General features: G+C 40.0%; 1 protein-coding gene across 5 annotated transcripts in view; it reads right to left on the reverse strand.

The window, feature by feature from the left end:
• elavl2 (ELAV like neuron-specific RNA binding protein 2) overlaps positions 1-16,730 on the reverse strand; it is a 62,367-nt gene extending 45,637 nt beyond the window's left edge. For 2 of the 5 annotated variants that reach the window (XM_045721470.1, XM_014206448.2), the window contains exon 1: positions 14,419-14,537. The gene's annotated coding sequence lies outside the window, so the exon portion shown is untranslated. Of the gene's footprint in view, positions 1-14,418; positions 14,538-16,309 lie in introns of those variants that run through there. The other 3 variants (XM_014206449.2, XM_014206452.2, XM_014206447.2) reach the window with 3 other exon arrangements.
• Positions 16,731-17,129: the final 399 nt, after the last annotated feature.

The raw sequence follows: 17,129 nt of genomic DNA on the forward strand, positions 1-17,129 counted from the left end.
CCCACGCCTGGCAGCAACGAAGAGCCCCCACGCCTGGCAGCAACGAAGAGCCCCCACGCCTGGCAGCAACGAAGAGCCCCCACACCTGGCAGCAACGAAGAGCCCCCACACCTGGCAGCAACGAAGAGCCCCCACACCTGGCAGCAACGAAGAGCCCCCACACCTGGCAGCAACGAAGAGCCCCCACACCTGGCAGCAACGAAGAGCCCCCACGCCTGGCAGCAACGAAGAGCCCCCACGCCTGGCAGCAACGAAGAGCCCCCACGCCTGGCAGCAACGAAGAGCCCCCACGCCTGGCAGCAACGAAGAGCCCCCACGCCTGGCAGCAACGAAGAGCCCCACACGCTGGCAGCAACGAAGAGCCCCCACACCTGGCAGCAACGAAAAGGCCCCCACACCTGGCAGCAACGAAAAGCCCCCACGCCTGGCAGCAACGAAGAGCCCCCACGCCTGGCAGCAACGAAAAGCCCCCACACCTGGCAGCAACGAAAAGCCCCCACACCTGGCAGCAACGAAAAGCCCCCACACCTGGCAGCAACGAAAAGCCCCCACGCCTGGCAGCAACGAAAAGCCCCCACGCCTGGCAGCAACGAAAAGCCCCCACGCCTGGCAGCAACGAAAAGCCACCACACCTGGCAGAGAAAGCTTAATTTAGGGAGTAAATGTGTCCGTTTAAATAAGGTGAAAATACGTTTACTTCTGACACCCTTAATAGTCAATATTTCATGACCAGCTGCCTTTAGAACCTTAAAAAGATCCTAAACATACTGGCTCGGTCATATTTTTCATACAAAGTTAGTGTTGCACTACTGATGCTGAAATCTAGCTCCAGGTTACACATTGTTTCAGTTAGTTGGATTAAGTACCTGGTCTTGAGGGGGGTGCAGGTTGTCTCATTGATTAGTGTCCAGGCTAATTAATAGGGTTCAGAAGACACTGTGCAGGGGTGTTTGAATGTGGGAAAGACATTCTACTGAATGAATCATGCCAGTTAATCAATTGAGACAGTGGGACAATGGCGTCCTGTGGATGCTGCAATCCCTCTGAACTCTCGATTTGCTCCAACTGGAGTACACCGCTTTTCTCGAGAACATTACAGGTAAAGTTATCCAATGCCATTTCTATCCCTTACTAAAATACACTGAACAAAATGCTAAATTGCAAAGACTTTACTGAGTTACAGTTCATAGAAGGAAATCAGTCAATTGAAATACATTCCTTAATCTCCTATGGATGTCACATGACCAATCTGGTGTGACCATTTGCCACATACAGCGCAACACATCTCCTTTGCATAGAGTTGATCAGGCTGTTGATTGTGGAACGTTGTCTCACTCTTCAATGGCTGTGCGAAGTTGATGATATTGGCAGGAATTGGAACACATTGATCCGGAGCATCCCAAACATGTGCAAATGGGTAACATATTTGGTGCGTCTGCAGGGCACAGAAGAACTGGGTCATTTTCAGCTTCCAGGAATTATGTACAGATTCTTGCGACATGGGGCCGAGCATCATCATGCTGAAACATGAGGTGATGGCGGTGGATGAATGGCACGACAATGGGCATCAGGATATTGTCAGGGTCTCTGTGCATTGAAATTGCCATTGATAAAATGCAAATGTGTACCATAACCCCAGCATTGGGCAATCTGTTCACAACATTGACATCAGCAAACCGCTCTCCCACACGACACCATACACGTGGTTTGCCAAATTCTCTAAAACAATGTCAGAGGTGGCTTATGGTAGAGAAATGAACATTAAATTCTCTGGCAACATTCCCACAGTCAATATGCCACTTGTACGCTCCCTCAAAACTGGAGACATCTGTAGCATTGTGTTGTGTGACAAAACTGCACATTTTAGAGTGGCCTTTTGTCCCCAGCCCAAGGTCCACTTTCGCAATGACTGTTTAAAAATCAGCTTCTTGATATGCCACACCTGTCAACTGGATGGATAATCTTGGCAAAGGAGAAATGCTCACTAACAGGGATGTAAACAACATTTGAGAGAAATTATAAAATTGTGCGTATGGAACATTTCTGGGATCTTTTATTTCAGATCATGAAAACATGGGACCAACTCTTTACATGTTGAGTTTATATTTTTGTTCAGTACACAAAACGAGTCTAGGTGGCGATTCAGCTTTCATTTTTCCTAAGAATAGACTCATTGTGCACGTGATGTATTTTGAAACATTTATGACGAAGAATTCTACCACCGCAGAACTACAAAGAAACTGCTAGTAACATAAGAGAAGACAATCAAAAATAGGTGGCAAGATGTATTATAGCCTGTGATTCAGTGCAATCAAAGCATTTACAGAAATCACATTAGTTCCAACAAATACTACAGGATAAGTTCAATAATAAAACTGCATTTAAAACCTGTGTTTTCATTAGCGCCGGCCTTTACCTAGTCACACGATTATTTCCCCCCCACTTCATATTAACTTAACTACTTTTCATTTAAAAGTTTAAAATTAGATAGTCCGTCGAGCCCTCTCAAGCTAGAATGAGCGATATGCATCTTCTAGCGATCTGTTGATAGGATAGGCGCCTGTCGAAGCAAGCGACGACAGGGAAACGGAGTTTGTCCTGTCTCCTGGTACAATGTGTGGGTGGTTGGTTGCAGTCAAATTTCTTTACACGGGGGGCATGACGCGCGCAAATTTGCACATCCCATGTAATGCAAGTGGTACCGATGAGTCTAAATCCACTTAGCCTAAATAGTTTTGACATTTTATTTCGCACGTTTCATACAGCCAGCCACCAAGTTGTGGCGCAGTTTATTTTTATGTCCTCAGCTTTGATTGACAAGTGAACAGCAAGTGTTGACTCATTTTTTAAAAGGTGTCCGATTGAATAGTCTCACCCTACATCCCTTTCGCCATTCAAATCCTGCAATGTGGATGGATATTTAATATTATAAACTGGGTGGTTCGAGCCTCGAATGCTGATTGGCTGACAGTCTTAAGCTCCTTAAATTTGCATATGCTACTGGTAGGCCTAGACTTCTTGGGGATTACCTGCAAAAAATAAATAAAAATGAAAACATTTGAAGATGGCGAATCATCACTGCAGGAACAATAGGTAGTGGAGAGCCTCATTCTGGTCCAAATATGACCATTACGGCCCTCACGGAATCCAGGCATTAAAACAGGATTCAAAAAATATTCTATAAAGTATTTCTCTTAGTAGGGAACCAACTAAATGGATTGAAAATTAACTAAATTTGCGCAAGTGTATCATAAAACATGAACAGAATGCATCCATGATTCATACTTCCCACAACTTTCTCAAGAGGCAATGAGAAACATGGCCGTCTGCGATGCGCTTGTCTCCCTCTGTGTAGCCGTTAGCGATGACGCTAGTGAAAACAGGCTAACCTAAATGTTAACGACAATGTAGCCTACGCTTACCTGCCAGAATGACAATGATTATTTTCATCAATCTAGTGGGTACACATTACATGTGTGCTACAAACACACTGCTATACAACAACTGCCTCTCGCCAAGTGTGCACTTGAATTAAAAACGTTAACTACACCCATAAATCTACATTGATCATATTTTCCCCCAGACCTCCAACATGGTCTCCTGGTTTGAACATTGTGGACAATTTTTTTATATATTTGGGAAAAGACCAAGATGGAATCATGCGAAAATTGATTTTATAGAGCCCTACCTAATGATAATTTATTAAATTTAGGCTACATAAAACCATAAATATATAATAAGACCAGGGCTCTAAATAACATAGCACTGATAGTCCCAACTTAAAAAAGTAAGGAACACCACAAAGTAAGATGTATTTTTATTGATTGAGACAACTACAATTCATATAGGCCCAATAATGGCTACTTTTGAAGCACGTGGTGGGCTAGAAACTAATACGTAACCCTGTAAATAGATTTATTATAAGAGCCAAAATGTTCATACGAATACCCGTCGTTGAGATTAGTCATTTGTGGAATATTAGGTTGCTACATATTGTGTAGAAGCACTATTTCCTGTTGAGATTCATTACAAAGAAAATTGTATACCGTCTCTTTAACCTGTCAAGGTATAGGGGGCAGTATTTTCGATTTCGGATTAAAAACGTGCCCAGAGTAAACTGCCTAATACTCGGGCCCAGAGTCAAATATTTGCATATTATTAGTAGATTTGGATAGAAAAAAAAACACTGAAGTTTCTAAAACTGTTTGAATGATGTCTGAGTATAACAGAACTGATATGGCAGGCAAAAACCTGAGAAATCCAACCAGGAAGTGGGAAATCTGATGCTTGTAGTCTAAGTCATTGCCTATCTAACACAGTGACTTGGGGTTCATATTGCACTTCCTAAGGCTTCCACTCGATGTCAACAGTCTTAAGAACCTAGTTTCAGGCTTTTGCGGTGAACACAGAGCGAACAAGAAGGCCGGGAAGTTGGTGACTCAGAAAATGGCATGAGTTTTGTGGCGCGCATTCACGTGATGAGGTAGCTGTGTTCCATAACGTTTTCACGACATTGGAATATTATTGAAGTTTTGTTAAAAAGGCCCTAAAGATTGATGCTATACAACGTTTGACATGTTTCAACGACCGTAAATAGAACTTTTTGTTGACTTTGTCGTGAAATTTGGGCGCGCTTCCCACATTTGGAGTAGCTTACTGAACATGCTAACAACAAGGAGGTATTTGGACATAAATTGTGGACCTGGGATTCCTGGAAGTGCCTTCTGATGAAGATCAAAGGTAAGTGAATATTTATAATGCCATTTATGATTTTAGATGACTCCAAAATGGCGGGTATCTGTATTGCCTGTTATATTTTTCTGAGCGCCGGACTCAGAATTGCAAAGTGTGCTTTCCCCGTGAAGCTTTTTTGAAATCGGTCACAGCGGTTGCACTCAGGAGATGTTTATCTATAATTCTTTGAATAACAGTTTAATATTTTATCAACATTTATGAGTATTTTTGTAAATTGTTGTGCTGATTCACCGGCAGTTTGAGGAAAAACATTTTCTGAACATCACGCGCCAACGTAAAAATTGGGTTTTTGGATATAAAAATGAACTTTATTGAACAAAACATACATGTACTGTGTAACATTGAGTCCTAGGAGTGTCATCTGATGTAGATCGTCAAAGGTTAGTGCTTAATTTTAGCTGCATTTATGGTTTTTGTGACCCCTCTCCTGCTTGGAAAATGGCTGTGTGGTTTTTCTTGTGTTGGCACCTTCCTAACATAATCTAACTTTATGCTTTCACCGTAATGCCTTTTTGAAATCGGACAATGTGGTTGGATTAAGGAGAGGTTTATCTTTAAAATGGTGTAAAATAGTTGTATGTGTGAGAACTTTGAATTATGACATTTTGTTGTTTTGAATTTGGCACTCTGATTTTTCACTGGCTGTTGAATAGTGTGAAGGTAGCGTCCCACGCAGCCCTGAGAAGTTAAGAACATCAAGTTCTCGCTGTGCCCCCAAATGTTTGGATATACTGTTAAGGTTACCAGGTTCAGCTAGTTAGCTAACGAGATAACATGACTGAACAAAGTGTAAACAAATGGTTAACGACGTCGCCGCATGAGTAGTTTCAGAACAGCCCACTCCACTGTTTATGAATGTAAAAAGCAGTACCAGTGAGCTGCTATAGGAAGTAAGAAATGTTGAGCTCTGTAATATAGGTCAGATCTTTTGACCTGGTTGAACTAGAAGGAAGCCGTTTTCACTGTAGTAATGGAGCAACCAAGATGCTAACGACTCTGCATTTGCTCGTCTCTAGGCCACTCAACACTACAGCGAATCCACATTACAACAATCTGGGAGACTTTTTTCATAGTCGCATAGCCCAAAATAAAACTCCTGGTCACAAAGCAAAATATCTAGTTGCATATGTGACCAAATTGGTGGCACTTTAGACTGAAAACCCTTTGATTTTAAACATTACATTTTTCAAGATAAATGTGGGCCATTCACACAATTTGTTTTTAATAGAATAGATAACTTGAAGAACAGCGACAATTCATATCTTGCAGTAAAACCTGTAAATAGGACTAATCAAGAGAAGACAGGTTTAAAGTTCTCTTAGAAAATAGTCCTGATCAGATATACCTAGAGCCCTAGACAATATCCAGAACTACTAAATACACTGAATTCATACATTTAAAACTGTAAAAGTTACGTCTTTCTACACTGTCACAAACTGTTTCTATATGGGAGGTACACGCGATAAAGTTGTCAATAATTTCGCTGTGTATTTCGGATGGAGAAATAAAAAAAAAAAAAAAATAGAACCCTGTGGGGCAAGCACTCATGGATCGGGGACACCTGGCTGGCTACTCTATGTACTTGTGGAAAACCCTGGTAGCGTATGGGCCAGATAATTCCACTACACTAGGCAGTTCAGAGTAAACAGCGGAGCATGCTGTGGGAAAAGGAGCATCACCTTCTACAAGCCTCATCAAATCAATGATAAAAATGAAATATGAGCAGATACAGCAAACGCAGATTAAGGCAATTTTCTGTGAACAGAAAAAAAAAAAAAAAACACCTTAATGGATTTAATATTCTGTTTTTCAGCTTGTGAAAAACAGTAGCCTAATCACATTTCTCTGGTGAGTGCTTAAAACCTGTTGGGGCTCGGGGGCAGTATTGAGACATTTTGAAAAAAATATGTGCCCATTTTTAACTGCCTCCTACACCAACTCAGAAGCTAGGATATGCATATTATTAACACATTCGGATAGAAAACTCTGAATTTTCTAAAACAGTTTTAATGGTGTCTGTAAGTATAACAAAACTCATATTGCAGGCAAAAACCTGTGAAAAATAGATCCAAAAAATTTTTAATTTTGTGACTGTACTATTTAGTGTCATTGTTTTATAGATACCATAGTGAGAAAGGATTCATTTCGCAACACCTACGGCTTCCACTAGATGTCAACGATCTTTATAAAGTTGTTTGAAGCGTCTATGATAAACAGAGAGCAAATTAGAATCCAAGGAAGTTGACATGTCATCACTTCATTTTTTTGCGCCTGCGCATAAATCTGAGAAGCGTGAGTTTGTCATCATTGTTTATCTAGACATAGGATAGGTTGTGTGAAAATATTACTGATGTTTAACGTGAAAAATGGACCAAAAGATTAATGCTAAACAACATTTGACATGTTTGAACGAACGTAAATAGATTATTTACTAGGTTTTTTTAGCTTTTCGGCGTGATTTTACACCCCCCCACCACGTTTTGTGGGAGCATAATGAACGCTAACTACTTGGTGTTACTTGGACATAAATTATGAACTTTGTCAAAAGAAACCACATTTGTTCCGGACCTGGGATTCCTGGCAGTGCCTTCTGATGGAGATAATCAAAGGTTAGGGGATATTTACAATGTTATTATCGATATTAGATGATGCTAACTGTATAGCATAGCTTATTGTTCTTAGCATAGCACCCCGTTTATTGCAAAATGTGATTTCCCAGTAAAGTTATTTTGAGATCTGGCCATTCGGTAGCAATTACGAGATGATAATATATTATTGTTTGAATGACAATATTATAATTTACCAATGTTTTCGAATAGTAATTTTGTTATGTTCACCGGAAGCATTTCAGAGAAGAAAAAAATCTGAATTTCACGCTACTGTAAAATGCTGTTTTTGGATATAAATATGAACTTGATGGAACAAAAAATGCATGTATTGTATAACATAATGTCCTAGGAGTGTCATCTGATGGAGATTGACAAAGGTTAGTGCATAATTCTAGCTGCTTTCGGTGACGCCTGACCTTGAATTGAAAATGGATGTTTGTACTTTTGTGGCTATGTACTGTCCTAACATAATCTAACTTTATGCTTTTGCCGTAAAGCCTCTTTGAAAATCGAACAATGTGGTTAGATTAAGAAGATGTTTATCTTTTAAATTGTGTAAAATAGTTGATTGTTTGAGAAATTGAAATTATTAGATTTTTGATGTTTTGAATTTCCAGCCTTGTTAGCAATCCCGACTCGGGGTTCATTGCTAACCTGTAGCCCCAACAGGTTAACAATGACCACTGACTGACAACGTCAGTGAGTGCATCTAGTTAGTGTACAAATGCATTGTACAGAGTTGCAGATATTAGCAATAGGCTTTGCACTATTAGTTTACACTGTTAAAGTAGTCTACTTGGGCATGTGTTAAAGGGATAGTTCAGGATTTTGGCAGTGAGACCTTTAATTTACTTCCTCAGTCTGATGAACTCGTGGATAACATTTTTTCATTTGTCTGTGTGCAGTTTGACAAAAGTTGCTAATTAGCGTTAGCGCAATTGCTAACTAGCGAAACCACCTCTAATGTCCTTCATACTGGACGCAGATACATAAAAATGTTATCCACGAGATCAGTCTCTGGGGAAATAGATAAGGCATCATTTGCCTGGACTAAGCAAATTCAATGGAGTTCCATGTTCTAAGTATACAATATTTCTGAAAGAATGTTTCTGAACCAATGCTGATGCGAAACAAACATCTGCTGACTAGATAGTCAGCCATCCACTTCAAAGTGACGGCAAAACCAGCCCCTCAGTGTTTCTCAGCTAAATGACACTATGGATCTCTTAGGCCTGCAGTTATCACTTCATGGAAGGAGCATGCAGATGCACAGGCCGTACTATACTACGGGAGAATCCTAGTTTTGTGTTGATAAGGTCAGGGTGTTCCAAAGGGCCCTTTTCAGTGTGTGTGTATATGTATGTGTCCTTGAACATTAATGCATAGCACTTCATCACTTACAATGAGCCCTGACATTTCTTTGTTCAAGTCACAGGAGTAGCTACTCTACTGCCACAAATTGGCTAAGACAACCAAGCTATACACACACACGACTCTTGCCATTACAGCACTGCAGCCACGCAAAAGTTAAGTGGCGCCTTTTGAGAGACGGGACAAAGAAAATACGATACACGTAAAGTGTTGGTCCCATGTTTCGTGAGCCGAAATAAAATTCTAGAAATATTACATATGTACAAAAAGTGAATCTCTCAAATGAACAAATGTGTTTCCATCCTTGTTCAAGAGCCTTTCTCCTTTGCCAAGATAATCCATCCACCTGACAGGTTTGGCATATCAAGAAGCTGATTAACTTCATTGGTGTAGGGGGCAGTATTTTGACGTCCGGATGAAAAGCGTGCCCGTAGTAAACTGCCTGCTACTCAGGCCCAGAAGGTAGGATATGCATATTATTAGTAGATTTGGATCGAACAATGAAGTTTCTAAAACTGTTTGAATGATGTCTGTGAGTATAACAGAACTCATATGGCAGGCAAAAACCTGAGAAAAAAATCCAACCAGGAAGTGTGGAAATCTGAGGTTTGTAGTTTTTCAAGTGATTCACTATCCAGTATACAGTGTCAATGGAGTCATTTTGCACTTCCTAAATCTTCCACTAGATGTCAACAGTCTTTAGAACATTGTTTCATGCTTCTACTGTGAATGGGGAGAGAACAAGAGCCATTGGAATCAGATAAGTGAGAAAATGACATGAGCTCAATCACGCGCACTCACGTGAGAGTTAGCTGCATTCCTTTTCATTTCTGAAGACAAAGGAATCGTCCGGTTGGAATATTATGGAAGAATCATCCTAAAGATAGATTCTATACATCGTTTGACATGTTTCTACGAACTGTAAAACAAAATGGAGGTATTTGGCCATAAAGATGAACTTTATCGAACAAAACGAACATTTATTCTGGAACTGGGATTCCTGGGAGTGCATTCCGATGAAGATCAAAGGTAAGTGAATATTTATAATGTAATTCTTGTCATTTCTGTTGACTCCAAAATGGCGGGTATCTGTATGGCTTGTTTTGATATCTGAGCACTGTACTCAGATTATTGCAAAGTTGGCTTTCGCCGTGAAGCTTTTTTGAAATCTGACACAGCGGTTGCATTAAGGAGAAGTCTATCTATAATTCTTTGAATAACAGTTGAATATTTTATCAATGTTTATGATGAGTATTTCTGTAAATTGATGTGCTCATTCACCGGAAGTTTTGGGAGGCAAAACATTTAACATTACACGCCAATGTAAAAAAAAAAAATTGGGTATATAAATATGAACTTTATCGGGCAAAATATACATATATTGTGTAACATGAAGTCCTATGAGTGCCATCTGATGAAGATCAAAGGTTAGTGATTAAGTTTAACTGTATTTCTGGTTTTTGTGACGCCTCTCCTTGCTTGGAAAATGGCTGTGTGGTTTTTCTTGTCTAGGCGCTGTCCTAACAATCTAATGTTATGCTTTCGCTGTAAAGCCTTTTTGAAATCGGACAATGTGGTTGGATTAACGAGAAGTGTATCTTTAAAAATGGGATATAATTGTTATATGTTTGAGAAATTTGAATTATGTGATTTGTTGTTTTGAATTTGCCACCCTGCTATTTCACTGGCTGTTGAATAGTGTGTCCCGCAGGTGGGACGCGTCCCACATACCCCAGAGAGGTTAAACATGATCATTACACAGGTGCACCCTGTGTTGGGGACAATAAAAGGCCACTAAAATGTGCAGTTGTGTCACAACACAATGCCACAGATGTCTTAAGTTGAGGGAGCGAACAATTGGCATGCTGACAGCAGGAATATCCACCAGAGCTGTTGCCAGAGTTTTGAATGTTCATTTCTTTACCATAAGCCGCGACCAATGTTTTAGAGAATTTGGCAATACGTCCAACCGGCCTCATTACGTTAGACCACACCAGCCGAGGACCTCCAAATCTGAGACCAGCTACACAGACAGCTTAAGAAACTGAGTATATCCATCTGTAATAAAGCCCTTTTGTGGGGAAATACTCAGACTAGCTGGGCCTGGATCCCCAGTGGGTGGGCCTGGGCTGCACCCCTGCCCATTCATGTGAAATCCATAGATTAGGGCCTAATGAATTTACATCAATTGACTGATTTCATATGAACTTTACCTCAGTAAAATCATTGAAATTGTTGCATTTATATTTTTGTTCAGTATAATAGAAAAAGCCCACTACTTCACCCACAGAAAATATTTCCTTTAAAAATGAGGTTTTCTGAAGTGGCACAGATTGTACAGGGAAAATAGCTATGAGATGGCCAGCAATCCTGAGCATGATTGGTTGTTAGAGCATATTGCACTAAGTTTCATAAGACATTCAAGTCATACCAATGCTGTCAAACATAAAGGAGCCAAAAAAAAAAAGTAAACCCTCACTTATGTGCAGGCCAATCTATATATATATATATATATCTATATATCTATATATATATATCTATCTATCTATATGTTCATCTTTCCTAACATAAAACTCCTATTTGCCAAGAGAACAACTTGATGTTGATAAATGGAGAGATAAAACATTGAGGATAATTTAATTGCAGTGAGTTCGAGACAAGGCTGGGTCTGGAAGTTGTAGGTCCTTTACGATTACATTAAAGTAGAGAAGAGAATCAGGGGGAGGCAGAACTTCTACTTAATTAGCTAAATAATTTTATATGCAAGAAATACAATATTTTTTTTCTTAAGGCCAAGGAGTTCTACTTGAGTATGTGACGTAAACTTTGATGAAAAAAAAAATTAAAGCTATTGCTACCTGCTTTGACCACTTTCATTAGAAGGAAGAGTAGTTTAGTCATGCCAGTAATAATGACACGTCGAAACAGCATCTGCTTCATTTGAAAAACAGAATCTTGGAGGGGGGGGTCCAGCACATGCCATGAGTTGAGGGAGGTCTACCATGACGCAGAGACAGGTCCAAGGACACTGCGGCGCTGGCCTTGGGTAATGACCTGCACACACTGTTGGGAGGGACACCTTGTGGCCAACATATAGGATGAGGGCGTGAGCACCACATACCATCTACACCACAGGACTCAACGTTCACTGCAGAGAGAAAGAGCTGGGAGGAGAGTAATATTTTTCAGCTGGAACCACCCCACTGTAAACTAACCCATTTCTCTTGACAGTGCTGCACAATGACTTGGCCTTTGGAAGTTCACTCACTCTCATGCGTTTTAGGCGTTCTGTCAGCGGTCTTTATTTAGAAAGGAAAAATGTCTGGGCTCAATAATACAGCAAGACAACCCCTCGTATCCACTCTTATGTCCCTCACAGTATCTGTTGAAATCATGGAAGAACCATGAGATGTGTATGAGGAAGGGAATTGCCCAAAAGCAGCATCTAAGCCTATAAATGAATAACATTTCTTGGAAACTGTTAGGGACTTGCAGAAAAGATTAAAGAACCTAGCTCAATTTATGTTCCCCAAACATCAACTTTAAAAACGGCAAGCAAATTGTAGTTTCTATTTACCAACTACCACCTTGCCAATGAATAATTTTAAACATTGTCCTAAGCCAGCATTTCCACAAACTCAGTCCTCAGGACCCCAAGGGGTGCACATTTTGTATTTTGCCCTAAAACTACACAGCTGATTCAAATTATCAAAGCTTGATGATTAGTTGATTACAGGAATCAGCTGTGTAGTGCTAGGTCAAAAAATATATTTAAAAAAAACCATGCAACCCTTGGGGTCTGAGGACCGAGCTTTGGGAATCCCTGGCTTAGTGTGGCAATATTGTTCAGGGAGGAGAGATGAGACTTGAGCTAGCTTCTAGAGGGAAGCACTGAGCCACGCCCTCCCCCCGGGATTACTCCCTACAAGACCAGCGAGGACACAAGTCAGCAGCCTCCTAGTAAATATTAACTGGCCACGTTTCCAGTTGCTTCCTTGACGATTCGTAAATCTATTCATGACCTTCTGACTGATTACTCACTGCAGTCTGCCTACTCACTGGAAAACAAAAACGCCTGAGACAATGCTGAAGCATCTCCACAGACACTGCTTGTTCAGTACCCAAGGTCAGATAACAACCGTGAGCACTAGGGATGCTCACTGAGTGTATAGCTGGTCGACACTATAAAAAGACCAATAAGTAACAGAATCTAACAGAAAATTATAAACCACTAGATGAAAAGTTGTTTCCCCATGTGTCCGTAAACTTTCATGAGAGGTGTGGACAAATGGTATAACAAGATGAGTGAACTAATGGATAAATACAGGTAGTAACAAGTTTATTTTAAAAGTCAAGACATGTGCTATTTTCATTCAAACATATTCTGATTGGAGGCCATTTAAGATTAATTATAAACTGGGTGGTTCAAGCCCTGAATGCTGATTGGCTGACACCCGTGGTATACGGTTTTGTTATACCACCGCTATGACAAATAACATATTTCTAATTCTCGAATTACGTTGGTAACCAGTTTATAATGACGTTAAGGCGTTGCATCATGCCATGGTATATTGGTCATATACCACACACCCTCGTGCCTTATCGTTGTATTAACATCCATATGAGGCGTCAACATGGAACACAGGCCTTACAATAACATGAGGGTGGGATGCATAATGTTATATTTTAATACCATAGCTAGCTATAAAGATTGGAAGTTCAACCAACAATTACCTCAATAGCTGGAATATACCTGTGCGTTTCACGGAGAGGAATGCCACGCTGCATGCAGGGAGACGAGCTGGCATAACAATGAGTTCATCTTTACCACCTGCGTTAATTACTCAAGTAACAAAATGTGCTGACCTCGCGCTGCATTACCAATTACCTCCTGCATCGTGTGCTAACGGTGAATATGCACCGTGATTTGTTATCTCGAGTCTATGCATTTAACTAGATACAAGTACTAAAATTAAAATGTATTGACTGTGTGAGAAGCCAACTCGTTGGTGGGTACACATCTTGACATGAACCGCATGACAATCCGCATGCCGGTATAACATTACTGCATAGCCAGCACTAATTGACCCGTGGCTAATTAAAACACTTTGCACGTTACAAATTGCCTTCCAACGAAGCAGTACAAAGTTACCGGTCGTACAAAAGTACAACTATATAATAAACCCAGTTTCCTCAGCCGACCCGTCACTAACTAACGTTATAGCACTGTAGTTGCCTATCAAATAAGCCAACCAGGTAACTAAACCGGTGACTGAAGTTCGGTTAACTAGTCTGGCCACGTCGTTATATATTATTGTCTACGGCAGCTAACGTTAACTATTTAGTTAGCTGGTTATATCCACTTGGTCGGAATACATTCGTTCACTTTTATGTTAGTCGGCTACAATGGACTAGCTACCTGGACCAGTACAAAACATTGACTAACAAAAATAAATAAAAGGGCAAAAAGCATCATGCATGTGCAAATAGTAGCCGGTTTAACGTTAGAAAGTGAACCAATACATAGTGGTAGCTGAGATGTCCCTGCAACAGTAGGGTTCACGACCACCAAACCAACTAGCTAGCAAGCTGTAGCATTTCAAAGAGCATGCCATTTTCTTTACTCCTTTATACGGGTTGGCTTCTTCGTTGGATACAGTCAAATATTATTTACAATTCTTACCTTGGGTAATAAATACAGTTTATAACAATTTGTATAATTGACGAAAGTCCATGCAAACTAACGACCGGTCCTTCTCCAAAGTTTGCTTGGTGGAGAATGGTTGGTGAGTGGCGGGAACGTTAACTAGCCTAAATAAAGTGACAGGAGAGACAGCCAATAGCAGAGTTATCCTACTTCCACTTGTCAACCAGCCCGAATAGAAGGGAGGCACATTTTAATTTGCATCAGGTGCACAGACCATGGCTCATCCAAGTCAAGGTCCCAGACAGTACAAGAAAAACTAGCTATTCATGAATCAAAATGAGGACCCTGTAGCCTAGTGCAATGCATTCTTTATTTTTGCCCTCATGTTTTTATTTATTATTATTATATTTTTTTTACAAGTTGTAGTTCCTCCAGTTTGACTAATTGAAGGAGAAATCTGCAGTAGCAAACAACAAAGCCCATTCCCGCCACTGTTTTGGTTAACAGCTGAGGAATGGGCCTGGATAAACAGTCTCAAATTCTTAGACAGATCAATGGATACAAAAAGACTGACCCTCCATGATATAAAAATATAGTTTTAACCATGTAGAAGGCTATAGTGTTTGTTTACAATGATTGTTTACAAACAATAGTAACAAAAATTACTTCTTTTGGGTTCTGATGCGGTACCACAGTTGATCTAAGGGGAATGTATAAATTATATTATTAAATAATCTATGGCTATATAATTAATTTAAAAGTTCAAATTGATGTATTAATCTCAGATTGCCCATTTAAAGCAGGGTGCAGGTGAAAGGATTGGGGTACTTTTAAATGGATAAAGCCCTTGAAAGTCCCACCACTGCCTCTCTGATTTACAACCTTTTTTTGAAGACATCACAGGACGATGGTGGCACCTTAATTGTGGAGGACCGCTTCGTTGTAATGGCTGGAGTGGAATGATATGAAATACATCAAAACACATGGAAACCATTCCATTCTCTCCGTTCCAAGCGAACCTCCCCTCAGCAGCCTCCTTTGGTTGACATCCACCTGAATGTGGGTCTTCGTGGCGCATAGGCTAGTCTCAGGTAGTCTGGATTTAACTGCAAATCAGACGTGAATTCGCAAGCAAAAATGTTTCACACCTTAGACCTACATCATCGATTCTTAAATTCATTCCAGGGCCTGTTTAAAATAGCCAATCCAATCGTATTGGCAAACGAGTCAGTGCATAAGTTGCATTTATCAATTAGTGTATTTAGAGATGAATGCACCAAGTTTTAAATCGATAAAGCAGCCAAGACCTACCACCAATCCGTAGTTGATCGCCCCCCAAAAAACTATGGCACTTTTTTTTGTCGTGCAGTTTAGACCATAACCTATCCCAGTTAAGTAGGATAGGGTCTGGGATTGCGACCCTAATCATGTAAACTGGTAATAAGCAAAAATAACCATCCATATGCAGAGACCGGCTTACTTATCAGTAAATGTGTCACTCCCATTGCATAGAAAAGAAGACTACAGAATATATATAGCCAGTTAAACCAATACTATTGAAGACAACGCGCTGCCTATAGCCTATCAAATGCATATTGTAGTATTCACACTCGTGGCTTGGTTACCAATAAGACATGCGAAACCCAAAGATTCGCGTTCACCTGACACACACACACACAGAATGTAGCTTGACATGGGTAGCAAAGAATCTAGGCGCAGATGGGTTGATCTAATCGAGACATTCATATTTATGCACCGCAATTCTACACAATTCATCTCTGAAAAAAATAGTCAAATGTTACATTTTGTTGTGGTCTATGGTCCTCATGCTACGATATCAAACAATAGCCTACAATCATATTGTTATACAACTTGGAAGTCACAAAATATCGATTTCACATAGGCTAATAATGAATAAATGTCTTACCGTTTCTACAAATGAAAGTTACAGACGTCCTTAGGCAAACAATCTCTTTAAAAATAGAGAATGAAGAAGACACTTGCAAATAGGCTATAAAAATATGAATTCGGCCTTTCTCTTAGTTCAAACTTGGAAACAGAAATCAACACATAAACAAGATAAAATGATTAAATAAAATATTTATTTAACCAAAATACAGAAATGAGTCCCTTTCAGCCAATGGATTAAATAAACTCAAAATAACTGAAGAAATAAAAATGAATCAAATCATTAAAAAAGCTGGCTTCTGCCTGTCTTGCTCTTTACAGGTTCACCACATAAATACGCGACATCACTAAGTGAAAACCAATGTAAGGAGGAGGTTGTCTTTAAAAGGAAGATAGTCCTGTCAGCAAATATATAGGGCCGTATCACAGCAACGCTATACCTCTCCGCTGTCGCTGTTTCATCCATTCAACCTACACACACGAGCACGCATGCACGCGGAAGTATACCCGGAGTAGCTCCGTCCACCGTGATGCATCGAGGTGCCTGAATGTAATTGGCTATAACGCGTTCTCATCGGGTTTCTATTGGTTCTATTTGATGCCATTCAAAAATATCACGTTTTTTTTTTTCTTCCTTAATATGGAATTTGATGTCTGACAATACTGACTTGCCACATAATAACATACTATCTGGCACGCAGGAATGACAAAATGTCTTGCTTGATCATTAATTTGTCTTGGATTGAACAGAAAAATATGCGTTAGAATCTTGCCGTTTTATAGGTTACAGTAAAATCCCTTTACCTATTGAAAGAGTCGATCATGTAAGGACACATTTC

Source organism: Salmo salar, chromosome ssa07 (assembly GCF_905237065.1).
Source record: "Salmo salar chromosome ssa07, Ssal_v3.1, whole genome shotgun sequence".
Lineage (NCBI taxonomy): Eukaryota > Metazoa > Chordata > Actinopteri > Salmoniformes > Salmonidae > Salmo > Salmo salar.